Source organism: Phragmites australis, chromosome 24 (assembly GCF_958298935.1).
Source record: "Phragmites australis chromosome 24, lpPhrAust1.1, whole genome shotgun sequence".
NCBI lineage: Eukaryota > Viridiplantae > Streptophyta > Magnoliopsida > Poales > Poaceae > Phragmites > Phragmites australis.
The window spans coordinates 15,296,854-15,310,994 of record NC_084944.1 but is presented as its reverse complement, the minus strand read 5'-3'; the positions used below and the strand labels follow the sequence as shown (position 1 = coordinate 15,310,994).

The 14,141-nt window shown below is 42.2% G+C and overlaps 1 long non-coding RNA gene across 2 annotated transcripts; it reads left to right on the top strand.

Moving 5' to 3' along the window:
• The first annotated feature begins 4,978 nt into the window (after nt 1-4,978).
• On the top strand, nt 4,979-6,493 carry LOC133907729 (uncharacterized). Of its 2 annotated transcripts, none has more exons than XR_009908012.1 (3): nt 4,979-5,514; nt 5,733-5,813; nt 6,253-6,493. It is a non-coding gene; the product is annotated as an uncharacterized LOC133907729 (long non-coding RNA). The 2 variants fall into 2 exon arrangements; XR_009908013.1 differs by having other exon boundaries at nt 6,225-6,493.
• Nucleotides 6,494-14,141: the final 7,648 nt, after the last annotated feature.

Below are 14,141 nucleotides of genomic sequence, written 5' to 3'. Positions count from 1 at the left end.
TTACGCTCAGTGAGGCCCGAACCTATTTAAAAACCTCCTGAGCATTTACTCCATACTGCATTCGATCCTTCCATTCCACCTGCATCGCATTTACGCCCATTTATTTCACCTGCAAAACAGATTCAGAATCATCTCCCCGCCGATTCTCAAAGGGGGTCCCTCCGGATCCCTGCTTGAGGAGTTCACCCTCCGACAGCGGCTGTACCAAGAGCTCTTCAACGTATGGTGCAATACTGCAAGCCTAGATCCCAAGCCAAAGAGATCCTGGTACAACAGCTTTGCAACATATGTTCATATTTGTCATCGCGATTTCAACAAGATTGTAGTTTCAAATTAGGATCAAGCTTGAGCATGGGGATTAGTGTGCCTTGCGGGAACATTTTGTCATTCATATGGACATAAAATACTCTACCACGAATATTTTGACATGGGGTCTCTGTCTTAAGTGTAAGATCAAACTTAGGCAGATCATCATGCTGAAGAGTTTCGGGTAGAGTATTTTTGCATATGTGGATGGATTATCACTACTAATTTAAGGCAAGAACCGACAGTGATAGTTGGATTATCACTGCGGTTCTCGGCTTAAACTGGCAGTGATACTTATTATCACTGACGGTTTATAAGTCAACAGTGATAATCGTGTAAGATGTACGTGTAAGATGTACAGTGGAGATCGTTCGGATCTGTCACAAATCAATCATTTGATAGGAATATAGATATATACATCTTGGAACCTGCTGTCGACTAACTATTAGTTACTTTTTCTCTCCTCTCCTTTCTTCCATTTAGGATAAACTAACAAATTGCCCTCGCAAATTGCGCTGCTAGATTTATAATTACTATGGTTCCCATTGTAGGAAAAATCTTGATTGCCCCTAATTTGCTTAATTTGGCCTAAAACTATCATGATAAATGATAAATAAACAGTAATATGATTATTTGCTTTAGATTACCTAGTGTCCACGTATTACTTCTTATTAGGCAATTGTGCAAGATGCATTGACAAATACCATTACTCGGAAAGATCATATTCACACCAAATATGATCTAACATCAATCTATGAGTCCTTATATGTGAACTATTGGAAAGGACTCGATCTAACTTGTCTAAGGCAAAATACCATTTGTACAACTACCATTTGAATCCTGTAAACACAATTGGCATTTGACATCTGTAGAGGAAGTCAAAAGAAGAGAGGAAATGTTGTCTTCTACCGTTTAGCGGAATGAGCGAGCTTGCATGGCAATAAGCCAGGGAGGAACGAATTATCCCAGCTCTATGGTGACCCTCTCTCCTCCTCCTTGCCGACCTCCCCTTCCCAGCAAAGCAGCTCCAATAACAACCTAAGGTTCTAAGAGCTGAGAGGAGCGGCAGAGGAAGCAAAAAGAAGAATAGGTGCAACAAGGAGAGCTCGCAGCTCTTTGTACTTGCAAAATGAGCACAAATCGACGGTTGTTGCGGTACATAGGAAGAGGTACCTGAGCCCATGATCTCCATGCAACAGTTGCAGCGAGGCACTAGGTAGCAGCAGTAGATGCACGAGGCACTTAGCGGCGACAATGGCGGGCGTGTGGTAGCGAGGCTGTGAGGAGTTGAGGATGGGTAGGGGCATGGCGGTAGCAAGGAGTTAAGAAGGCTTAGGGGCATAGCAGCGTGCGAGGGCATGACGAAGGCGAGGTTGTGGTGGTGGGAAGGAGTTGAGGAGGGCCTCAACGTGAGTGGCGCATGGGGCAAAGGGTGGGATTCGCGTGGAGAGCCTTAGCGCGAGCGGCATGCGGAGCAGAGGGCAGGATTCGCGTGGAGGGCTAGAACGCGAGCGGCGTGTGGGGCAGAGGCCAGGATTCATGTAGAGGGCCTCAGCGCAAGTGGCGTATGCGACAGAGCGGAGTTTTTGCGCTCAGCATGGCGGGGCTACGAGCGGCGTGCAGGGGCAGTGATTTTTTCATGCGAATCTTATCTAGTTTTTTTCAAGCAATTTTGTAGGGCGATCGTTTTTTAGCGATGCTGGTAGGAGCAGAGGGAGGGGTGATGCAACCACATTCATGCTTTACATTAGTAGAGATAAAGCTATACTCATCCATGCAAACCAGTCGGCCAAATTTCCCTAATTTCTTATGCATGCATATTTGTACCTCATAAATTATTTCTTTCCATGCAAAGGTTGACTCATCTATCACCAGCCACCACCTTGACTCCGCCCTCCCATAAGCTCTCGTTGGTGTAATGTCCTTGCCCACGGCCCGCAACCACCACCTGCCGTCACAACATCGCCTTTTGCCTAGTCAGTCTCCGTCTTGGTTTCTATGTTAGGGAAGAGAAAGCAACCCTGGAATCTGAAAACCCTGTCACCCTAACCCCAAGTCCCGCGCTCCCGTAGTCCGATGGCTGCGTCATGCGGTTTTTGTGGGTCGCTTCCACATGACCCGTAAGATACAATTTGTCATAGAACACAAGAAAAATGCATGCCTGCTTACTGAGCTGCATCTTCGATATTTTTAATCGTTGAGGAATTATCCAGTTTTTTATGAAGCCAGATTTTACAGTCAATGAGTGACCAAAACCCTCTCAAACCTGGCTACACATGCAGGATGCACCTGAATCCTTTTTTGTCGATTACAGGTTACATAGGGTTGACAGAGGCTAGAATACCCTAAAGCAAGACATCCAGCCCTAACAACAAATAGGACAACAATAACAAACAAAAATGTCAGAGAAAATTGTGTGGGCTTCATTGGTAGAAAACAATGATTAGTGAATGGAAGTGATCTAATACAGATTGTTTTTTGTTTCAGGAATTACCTTCCAAATCATTGACAGGTTCTTTTTCTAACTTTTCTACTGACCGAACATTGTGGAAACACTTGTATATATATATTTCCCGTTCCATCCTCAAAGGTTTTGAGGAAATGACACTAATGCAAAATATTTCCTTGTTTTTTCTCTGCATCATGTTTGACTGGACCACAAAATATTCAGCTAATGAATTAATGGTGATTTCACAGTAAGTATGACTGCAGAATTTCACGTCCATTACAGGTACTGCATGCTCTGACCTTTAAAAACAAAAGCAGGTCACATTATAGCACCAAATTTTATGAAGCATGTACCGTTATGTTAACGAACTTACAGATAACCAATAAAAATCAAATTTGTGATGCTAGCCAAGTTCTTAGAACACAAACACAAATTATGATTTGTTGAACAGGCTGGCCACAGACTTGCGATTCTAAATCCGAAAACCAATGACAAAATGTCGTAAACTGCCTATTCAACAAATCTAATGATCTTGGGGTGGCGCAGCGAGCGATGGTTGATCTCCCTGTACACATTCTCATCAATCTGCATAGCACATATCCCCAAAACCAACAAAATTAGAACCACGGTGCAATCCACCTAGACCCAGTGATTAATTCAGCTCTAGCCGAACAAGCTGTAACAAAAAGTTTCAAAAAACAAAAACAATGAACCCAGTGGCCGCGATTGATGCACTTGACGACAATAAGCTTGCGGGTCTCACGGTTGCGTATCAGCCGCGCCAATCCGAAGTTACCAATCCGATGTCCCGCACCACTTCGTACTTCTTCATACCTACCTCCTCCGCCTCCGCACCCTCCCCTGGGCTAGCCGTGGTTCATGGGCCTCCCACTTCCCCCTCGGCATGTGCAAGCACGGTTAGGACCTCCCAGCCGTGGTCTCTCAGCCGTGGCCGCCTCGTCGCTGGTCGAGATTGGAGGCGCTGTGCATTAACTCAAAGCGATTGTGGTGAGAGAACCGTGCATCGATTGAAGTGAAAGGAGATAAATTACCAGATGAAAGGAGATGTCTAGTATGAAATGAAAACGGGTTTAATTTTGCACGGTGATCGTTTGATCAACGTGAGTGAATGGTAGAGATCGTTCGGATCTTCTATAGCTAGTAAATTATATAGGAGTATAGAAGAGGCCACGAGTTCAATTAAAAGTAGTCTGTAAACATTTCCATTTGACCAATTGTCTCAAGGCCAAGCACATACTAGTATGCACAGAAAGTGGTTTTTTGGGTTTCACTGCTATGTATATTATCCTCCGTATTTAATATAAGATTATGTGTGGACTGGAGGTTTGGAAAAATAAATTATGTAAGAGCTATTTTGTTCTATACAAGTTCTTGTGGAGCTCCTAGACAATTTCCTGAATTGTCCAAACAATACGTAAAGCTGCTAGTGTGCTCAAGGCTCTGATCATAAACATGCCAAGCACATTAGTACGGAACTACACATACTCCACTTTTGTTCTATCATCCTGTCCTGGCGAGCTGGAAGCTGATTCGTTAGCTAATTAAGTATCCATTTTATTCCATCACCAGAAACTGCTGTTTCCCGAAAACCAGCAAACATTCAACTAAAAAACAGGTGCATACATTAACAGATGGAAGGAGACGTGAACATAAAAGGTAAATAATAGATAATTGATAGTAATTTTGAAAGAAAAATATAGTGTAATTTTATATGATAACTGTTTAATTAATACAGGTGGATGGTGAAGATCATCTAGACCTGTTACAACCAGTGAATTATATAGGAGTGTATATATATATATATATATATATATTTATTTATATATATATATATTTATGATCTACATATACATGTAATAATTATTAGTTCCACAATTTATGGATTTTGGAAGAGAGAATTAATTTCAGTCGTATGATTAAGATATGTTAACAATAAAGATCATTCGAATTCTGTCATAGTTTATATATTTTATAGAGTATAGATGCTGATATGTATTCTTATTAGAAGTAGTTAATCTGTATCATTAAAAAATTTCTTGCTACAGGACCCATACCGTTGGAAGAGTGTGAGACGCTATCATCTGTACACCTATATAATTTATCAGTTATAATTAATCCATCATTCATCCGAGTTAATCAAACTACCATCGTGTAAAATTAAACTACCTTCCTCGTTCCAAAATTACAATCAACGACCTATTATTTCCCTTCCCTCTTCGATCAACACCGCCACTCGCCAAGAGACGACCCGCCCTAGCCGAAGTTCTGCCGCCATCGGCATCTGATTCGTCGCTGTCAGCGACAAAGCGATCGACGCAATGCCGTGTATTCCCACGTTGAAGGTGAGAGTTGCTTATGTTTTTTTTTTTTTTTTTTTTGAGCAATTTTGGCAGGATGTGATCTTCTCCCGTCCGGTGGCCGCCACCTCCCCAAGCAGCCAAAGCACTAGCGTCGCCACCGCCGCTGCGATCCCAGCAACCAATACCGCATCCATGGCTGCTGCGCTCACTCGCCCGCCGGCTGGCACGGTCCAGTGATTCGGCCGAAAGAAGACAACGGTTGTCGTGGCCTACACCAAGTTGGGGTGCGATCTGATCAAGGTGAATGGCATCCCCATCGAGCTGATCCAACCCGAGATGCTCCACATCAAGGCCTTCGAGCCCATCATGCTCACCGGCCGCCAGCACCCATCCCTTCGGAGTGGACATGGCGCGTAGGCTTGGGCATTGTGAGAACTGGTGCGCATGGTTACAATTAATTTTGCTGCAGTTTATTATGCACACAAGGTGTTTGTTGTATTGCCTGGGTGAAACTTCGCAACTGTTCACTTCATTTGTTGTGTCATATTCGTAAAATTTAACACACCCCTTGTTATTAATGGATAAAAGAGTATTTGATGGAATGCTTATTAGAAGCTTACTACGTCATCGAATTTATGTCAGATTTTTGCTAACAGGAAGCTTTAATGGACCTGATATGGTCAGTGCATGGCTGGGAATGAATTAATGGAGTTTTACATAGATTCAAGCAATAGCAGGTGAGAAATTTTCAAATCCAATACAACAATAGCTTGATTGGACGGATGGATTGCCAGTTTTTTTTTCTTGTCATGTCAGGATGTTGCTATTGTTGTATGCTTGTAGCATAGCTCATTGATCTAATCTTGCATAATATCTAATTAATTTGTCTCATGTATGGAGGGTTTTTAAATGAGCAATTTAATAAGGAGGTGATAATTTTTTCAGCACCTTTGTCACCCTTCTTCTGTAATTATGATAGTAGCTGCAGGTGAAACTTTACTAATCCTAGCTGTGATACAATCATGATTTGCCATGTACATCAAGTGTGTCACTTTTTTTCATTATTCATGATAAAGACACTGAGATCTAACGCTGTATGTTTTACTTGAGTTGTAACCGGATATCTGGTTCTATTTGCACTATTGCAGTTAAAATAATTTGGAGTTTTTGGACCAGGTTCCAACACTGTACTGCTTGCCGAACAAATCAAATTTGAATCAGGCAAACAGAGGATGTGGTAATGATAGTAAATGAAAAGTTGCAGATCTAGGAGGAGCCAATGGTTTGATTCTATGCTTTGACAGTGTGCACTTTTTACCATATCATGATGAATCATGTGAGACTTATTTTGTACTTACATCAATTTTAATCTTGTTTGATTAGAGTACAAATGTTAACAATTCTCATCTTGTGAAAATCTTGGCTTAGAAAGAGTCATATATTTTGTAGTAAGAACCCAAGCTTTCCTGGGAGTGCCCATGAAATTTGTATTTAAGGCTGAATGATATTTGATGCTTGCACTGTACTGCCTGTAGGTACGTGCTTTGTGCTCAAACCACTCTTGTTAGTTACGAGTGCCCCTCACTTCAATTCAATTATCTAGGTACCTTTTTCTTTTTGCCATCTTGATTTAATCACCATCTTTTTCACTTCTTTTATTTTGGTAGCTTGACCACTATAGCGGCAGAAATCTTTCGGTTCCAAATTGTTTATCTTCCTTATTGCTGCAGATGATAGAACCACTTGAACTATGAGGTGATGTCTTAATGTGTTCTCGCAGATTAATATATATGTTGGATAGCATTGTTTGGTTGCTTTCTTTCCTCCATGGCAAACATCAACATGTTTACGTACATGTGTGTTTGACCATGGAGTTTAATAAGTACTCGATCAGAATGGGTCTGCACATGAATTTGGCTCCAAATGGTAGAGTTTTATCTAATCGGTGCATTGATGGACCGAGTTTTGACTATTTTGACTTTTTAAACGAAGGTGACCCATCCTTGCATATTTCCTGTTCCTATTTTTGAAGAGTCGAATTCGATCTTAAACCACAGTTTCTAGCACCTTTTCTACACTAGAAATTGAAATTGATTTCTTTCTTTTTGTTAGTTTTGAATATAACAATGGTTCTTGCTTCAAGCAAGTGCATGCTGAAAACTGACAATACAAATTAAAGTTACAAAGGCTATCTCCTCTATTTAATATATCACTCTCGAATTTCTGATCCCCTTTACTGAAGCCCAGGTAAATGAATGATTTGAACTTTTGGAATGATCTGGTGTGAGTTTAGATGGCTCGTCATAGGAAGTTGGGCCTCAAAAAAAAAAATGCCAGCTAAGTGGACATTCGGACAACCTTCCATATGTACGTTTCGATTATTTTTTTAGCATTTTGTTGTTTCAGATTTTCATTTATAGAAAAAAAATCATGATTCCTATTCCTTTGTTATGGCTTAGCATCTTATAACATTTTCTAATATCTGATATGATGTGCGCTTGCTCGATCTTCCAAAAGTAATATGATAGGTTGATCAAAACACCAAGTTTCGACGTTGATGATCCAAATGCTCTAATCAAAACAGATCGAGAACCCTCACAACCACTACACTACTACTCCGTGATTATCAACCGTGCCAAGACGTAGTTGACTCGCCAAGAAGGCTTTTACTGCAAGCGAATTGAGAACACAAGTAAGAATAGGTAGATGCAATCTGAATATTGCTAATTACTAATAAAGTGCTCGAGTTGGATTTCACAAACCAAACAAATGGCGAAACTGTATAAAGCAGAATAATCTAAGCAAAACCTGAGCATAAACTATGACGGCTACTATGTATATATAGGGAAGACGTAAGGAGGACGACCTAGGGTTGTGCAACTATGAAAAGAGGCGTACACAACCTGGACTCCGACCCTGACACGATTCAAGACCCAACTAGGTACAAAACGATAACGCAACATCTTATTTCTTTGACTCTGACTAAACTATAAGGAATATTTGGTTGAGCTCATATCCATTGGAAATGGCTGATAGTAAGTTTTCTAGAATGTCCAAGATTACCTAAAACGAGCTTCGTATGAAAGAGTTATGCCTGTTTTACTACCGTGATGTCCTGCGGCTCGATCACGACCACGACCACTACCACGACTAGAGCTCAATCTCGAGTCCGAGTAGACTTGGCCTTCGAGGGATTACGTCCAGGTAAGGTTGTGATGCTTCTTCCACGTTCCTAAGCAATAAAATATCATAAGAATTTAATAGTAATCCATCCAAGAAAGCATGAAAAATAAGGAACAAGTTCACCTGGTAGTTTAATTGTAGCGCACATGCTCTTGTATGATTTGAGGAATATTAATAATATTGATCGTATCTGGAGGAACCATATGCTTATCATTCTCTCCCTATTGAATTGGAGTCATCCTCGACTCAATATCTTCTTCTTCTCCCAAGTAGGGTTTCAAATCTAAAATGTTAAATGTGGGACTAACCCTAAAATCTATAGGTAGGTTCAATTTGTATACATTGTCATTGATTTTCTCAATTATCTTAAATGGTCCATCAGCTCTAGCATCAATTTTGACTTTCTTAGTTCTAGAAACCTATTTTTCCTCAAATGCAACTAAACTAAATCACCCGGTTCAAATTTTACTTCCTTCCTACTGTTACTTCCAGCAATCCTATACTTTTCAGTCATACTCTATATATTCTGTTTAGTGGTTTCATGCAACTTAAGAATAAATTTAGCACATTTTTTAGCATCTAAATTAAGTCTTTCAAAAGTAGGCAAACGTAGTAAATCAATAAGAGCACAGGGATTAAATCCATACACTACCTAGAACAGACTTACTTTGGTGGTAGAGTGTACCAACCTATTGTAAGCAAATTCAATATGTGATAAACACTCTTCCCACATTTTCAAATTCTTCTGTAGAACTGCCTGTAACATGGTTGATAATGTACAGTTGATAACCTCTATTTGACCATCGGTTTGGGGATGACACGTAGTAGAAAACAGTAGCTTCATCCCCAATTTATTCCAAAGTGATCTCTAAAAGTGACTTAAAAACTTTGTGTCACGATCCGAGATGATAGTATTAGGTACTCCATGTAACAATTTTTCATGTAGTCGAACAATTTCACTGAAAAATAAATCAGCTATATTTGTAGCATCGCCGCTCTTATATGAAAGTATAAAATGTGCCATTTCGGAAAAACGATTCACAATTACAAATATGATATCTCTCTCTCTCTCTCTTTGTCCTAAGCAATCCTAAAACAAAATCTATGAAAATATCCTCCTAAGATGCACTAGGAACAGGAAAAAGCATGTAAAAACCATGTGGAATTAAGCGAGACTTAGCTTTATTGCAAGAGGTGCAACGTGACACGTAGCGCTCGACTTCACGTCTCATCTTTGTCCAAAAGAAATGAGCGGTCAGCACATCTTCAGTTTTCTTTGCTTCAAAATGTACCATCAATCTTCCTCCATACGCTTCCTGTAACAATAAAAGACGAATGGAGCTAGCTGAAATGCATAGCTTGTTAGCACAATAGAACAATCCGTCATTCAGCACATATTTATTCCATGTTTTCCTTTCTTTACAATGTTCAAGCACTTCTTTAAAATCTAAATCAGCAGCATATAAGTCCTTAATGGCTTCTAAACTAAAAATCTTATGATCAAGTTGATATAACATGGTATAACGCTTAGAAAGGGCATCGATAATCATATTGTCCTTTCCTTTCTTATGTTTTATGATATATGGAAAAGACTCAATAAATTCTACCCATTTAACATGTCGTTTATTCAGTTTAGCTTGACTTCTAATATGTTTTAGCGATTTAGAATATATAACAAGTGTTGGGGATGATCTCCCGCCCCCCCCCCTCTTCGGAGGGTACCACGAAGTCTATTGGAAATACAGCATGCTTACCGTTACGGCTATGTTTCAGGGACTTCATCTGCAAGCGGCAAAGATCGCGGAGCGCCGTCAGTCGAAGGGTGTAGGCGCGCCCGCACCTTCGATCTCCCGTACCGGCGAAGACGAGGGTCACCTTCGGCTGACGGGCGAAGTCCAGACCCACGGTCCAGAGCAATTGCGGTAGGCGAAGATGCGAGCCGACCTTCGCTCAAGGGACGAAGGCTATCTGACGGACATCCGAGTGGAGAAGGCTTCGATACATCTTTGGAGGTAGGAATCGCTGCGGGACAGTGGGCCCGTTTTCGGTCGTCCGGGGTAGGGCTGTAATTATGTAATTGTGCTCATCTATACCATAATACCCTCGGATATTCCAAGAATGTAGCAGGTGAGAGGGTAGGATTTGTAAAACGCACCTGTGGTGGACATTGATTACCCATACAATGCGATATTTGGCAGGGGAGTCCTCAATACATTTGGAGCAATACCGCGCCATGTGTACTTGTGCATGAAGATGCCTGGTCCTGAAGGAGTCATAAAGGTATTGGGAGACCAGCGAGTGGCTAGACGAATCGAAGTGGGAATAGCTCCAGGAAGACGAAATGTCCACATGATAACAGACCCTTCGACGAATCGGGAGGAAAGTTACAACCAGTCGAAGATAAGCAAGGCAGCGAAGGCTGCACCAGAAGGAGTGACCAGAATAGTGCAGCTAATCAAGAAAAACAAGATAAAAAAGTGACCATAGGAGCGGAGGCTCCGGTGGAGGGCCAACAACAACTTATAAGGTTCCTCTGCGGTAACGACGATGTCTTCGCTTGGTCTCCTAAGGACCTGCAAAGAGTAAGTCAGGAAATCATTCAGAATAGCTTAAATGTGGACCCTAAAGCGAAGCTAAGGAAGCAAAAGCTTAGGAAAGCTTCAAGCGAAAGAGAAGAAGTAGCGAAGGCTGAAGTGAAAAAACTGCTCGATGCTGGAGTCATACACGAAGTAATGCACTCAGAGTAGCTGGCTAACCCAGTGTTAGTAAGGAAAAGCAACGGAAAATAGAGAATGTGCAACGACTTCACAGACTTGAACAAAGCTTGCCCAAGGATGACTTCCCATTGCCTAGAATTGATCAGCTGGTAGACTCTGCGGCTGGTTGCGAGATGATAAGCTTCCTAGATGCATACACAGGGTACCACCAGATATGGATGGCGAAGGAGGACGAGGACAAGACAAGTTTCAGAACCTCCTTCGGCATATACTGCTACATGAGGATGCCCTTCGGCCTTCGAAATGCTAGCGCAACCTTCACCAGGTTGGTGCAAACAGTACTAAGTTCACAGCTAGGACAAAATGTCTTGGCCTATGTTGATGACATAGTGGTCAAGAGTACCAGAAGGAGCCAACATCTCGAAGACCTGCGTGAAACCTTCGGAAGCCTACGAAAAGCAGGGCTAAGGTTGAACCCAGAGAAATGCGTCTTCGGAGTACAATCCGGAAGGCTACTCGGGTTCTTGGTGTCGAAGAGAGGCATCGAAGTGGAACCTTAGAAGATACAGGCGATAATAGATATGAAACCTCCACAAAACAGAAAGCAAGCTCAACGCCTGGCAGGAAGATTGGCGGCATTGAACAGGTTCATTACAAAATCTGCAGAACGAAATTTACCGTTCTTCAAAGTGTTAAAAAGCTCCAACCCGTTCAAATGGGATGCGGAGTAGCAAGTAGCCTTCGATGAGTTAAAAAGCTACCTGACGAAGCTTATAGCGCTGTCCAGTCCGGATCCAGGCGCGGATTTGTTGTTATACATAGCGGCATCCCCTTCGGCAGTCAGAACTATACTTGTGCAGGAAAGACCCGAAGACAACAAATTGCGCCAAGTCCCAATATATTATGTATCAGAAGCTCTGGCAGGCCCAAAAAAGATGTACACAGAATTGGAAAAAGTAGCATATGCACTAGTGATGGCATCTCGCAAGCTTCGTCATTACTTCACGTCTCTCAAGATTACAGTACCAACTTTCTTGCCTCTTTGCGACATGTTTGAAAACAAAGAAGCCATTGGAAGAATAGCGAAATGGGCCGCGGAGGTCGCCCCATTCATGATTGTTTTTGTGGCAAGAACATCATTGAAATCGCAAGCATTGGTAGACTTTGTGGCGGAATGGACTCCCCTAACCGAAGCCCCAGATGATGAAACCGCCAGAACCTGTCTGGATCGTATATTGTGACGGGGCTTGGGGAGCTATAGGAGCAGGAGTTTCGGCAATATTATTCTCACCTTCGGGGACAAAGCTCAGATATGCCGCCAGATTAGAATTCTATTCTACAAACAATGCGGCAGAGTATGAAGTGGTCCTCCTAGTACTTCGCAAGGCAAAGGCTTTGGGCTCCCGAAGAGTGCTGGTTAAAACAAACTCAAAGGTCATAGCAAGTCAAATTGATAAGACATTCTAGGCAAAAGAACTAGAGCTGGTTACGTACAGAGCAGCAATGCGAAGAATGGAAAAATACTTCCTGGGATTCACAATCAAGAGTATATCAAGAAATGATAACTTCTAAGCAGATGAGCTAGCAAAAGCGGCTTCGCAAAACCTGCCTATGCCTTCAGACGTTTTCTACCAGAAGCTGAGTGAACCAGCCACTGAAGACACTTTGAAGCAAACACATCCCGTTGCGATAATCGAAAGCGAAGATTGGTGCTCTCCAATACTGGCTTATCTTCGTGGTCAGAGCAACATCAAGGATCATGTCGGGGAAAAGCATATGGCCCATAGAGCTAGAAACTACATAGTTATGGGAAATAATTTGTACAAGGCCGGAGTCTGTGCACCATTCTTACGATACATATCTCAGAAAAGAAGGACAGAACCTACTAAAAGAAATTCACAGTGGGTTGTGTGGTTCTCATGTGGGCACAAGGGCTCTAGTCGGAAAAGCATATAGGCAGGGCTTCTATTGGCCGACGGCAGTGAATGATGCAGATCAAATGGTCCAAAGTTGCCAGTAGTGTCAGTTCTGGGCGAAGGGGTCAAACAGACCCACAACGAAGACACAGCTCATTCTGCCGATTTGGCCATTAATGCGATGCGGAATCGACATTGTTGGCCAGCTGCCACCTGCTCCAGGAAATTTGCGATATGCTGTAGTTGCGGTAGAATACTTCTCCAAATGGGTGGAGGTAATGCCACTCTTAAGCATAACATCAAGAAACATACAGAAATTCCTATGGCAGAATATCGTATGCCGCTTCGGAGTCCTGAGCAAAGTAATAGTAGACAATGGCACTCAATTCGATAGTGCCAGTTTCAGGGATTTTTGCAATAGCCTGGGGATAAAAGTAATTTTTGCATCCGTATACCACCCACAATCTAATGGGGCAGTTGAGAGAGCGAACGACATCGTCTTTGCTGGTGTCGCGAAGCATCTACAGGGGCTGCCAAAAGGAAAATGGGTCGAAGAATTGCCCAAGGTACTATGGTCATTAAGAACAACGGTTGCAAGACCGACCAGATTCACGCCATTTCGCCTCCTTTTCGGCGAAGAGGCCATGACCCCAGAGGAATGCAAGACCAAATCATTTTGGGTCAGAACGAACCAGAGCAAGGCGAAAAGTCATCATCGAAGGATGCCCTCGAGGAAGTGAGATTGCAAGCCGCTGAAAATCTGGCCAGGTATCAATAGGAGACAAGAAAATGGAGAGATAGGAATATATCCGAAAAAACCTTCGCCCCCGGAGATTTGGTGCTGCAAAGATTCGGTACAACAACATCGGTGGGAAAACTTCAGAGTAAATGGGATGGTCCTTTCTTAGTCAAAAGGTCGTTAAGACCCGGCTCATATCATCTAGCTAACATGGAAGGTGAGGAGCTTCCACACACCTGGAATGCAGACAATCTCCGCAAGTTCTAATGCTGAAAGTCGGCAGCCAAGACGAAGACTTCTATGTAATTTTTCTTTATGCAATCTTTTCGTGTAATCAAATTGTAAGGGAACTGCACTCTTTTCCTCATAGGTGGACCCCTTCGTTAGGGGGTGAGGTTTTTAACGAGGCAGGAACCCATGTAAACATATTGATATAGTAGTACCCCCAGAAAATACTGCTTGTTTCGAGTACTAGTAGTTTATCATCGAAGTGCGCCAACCTAAGGGTGG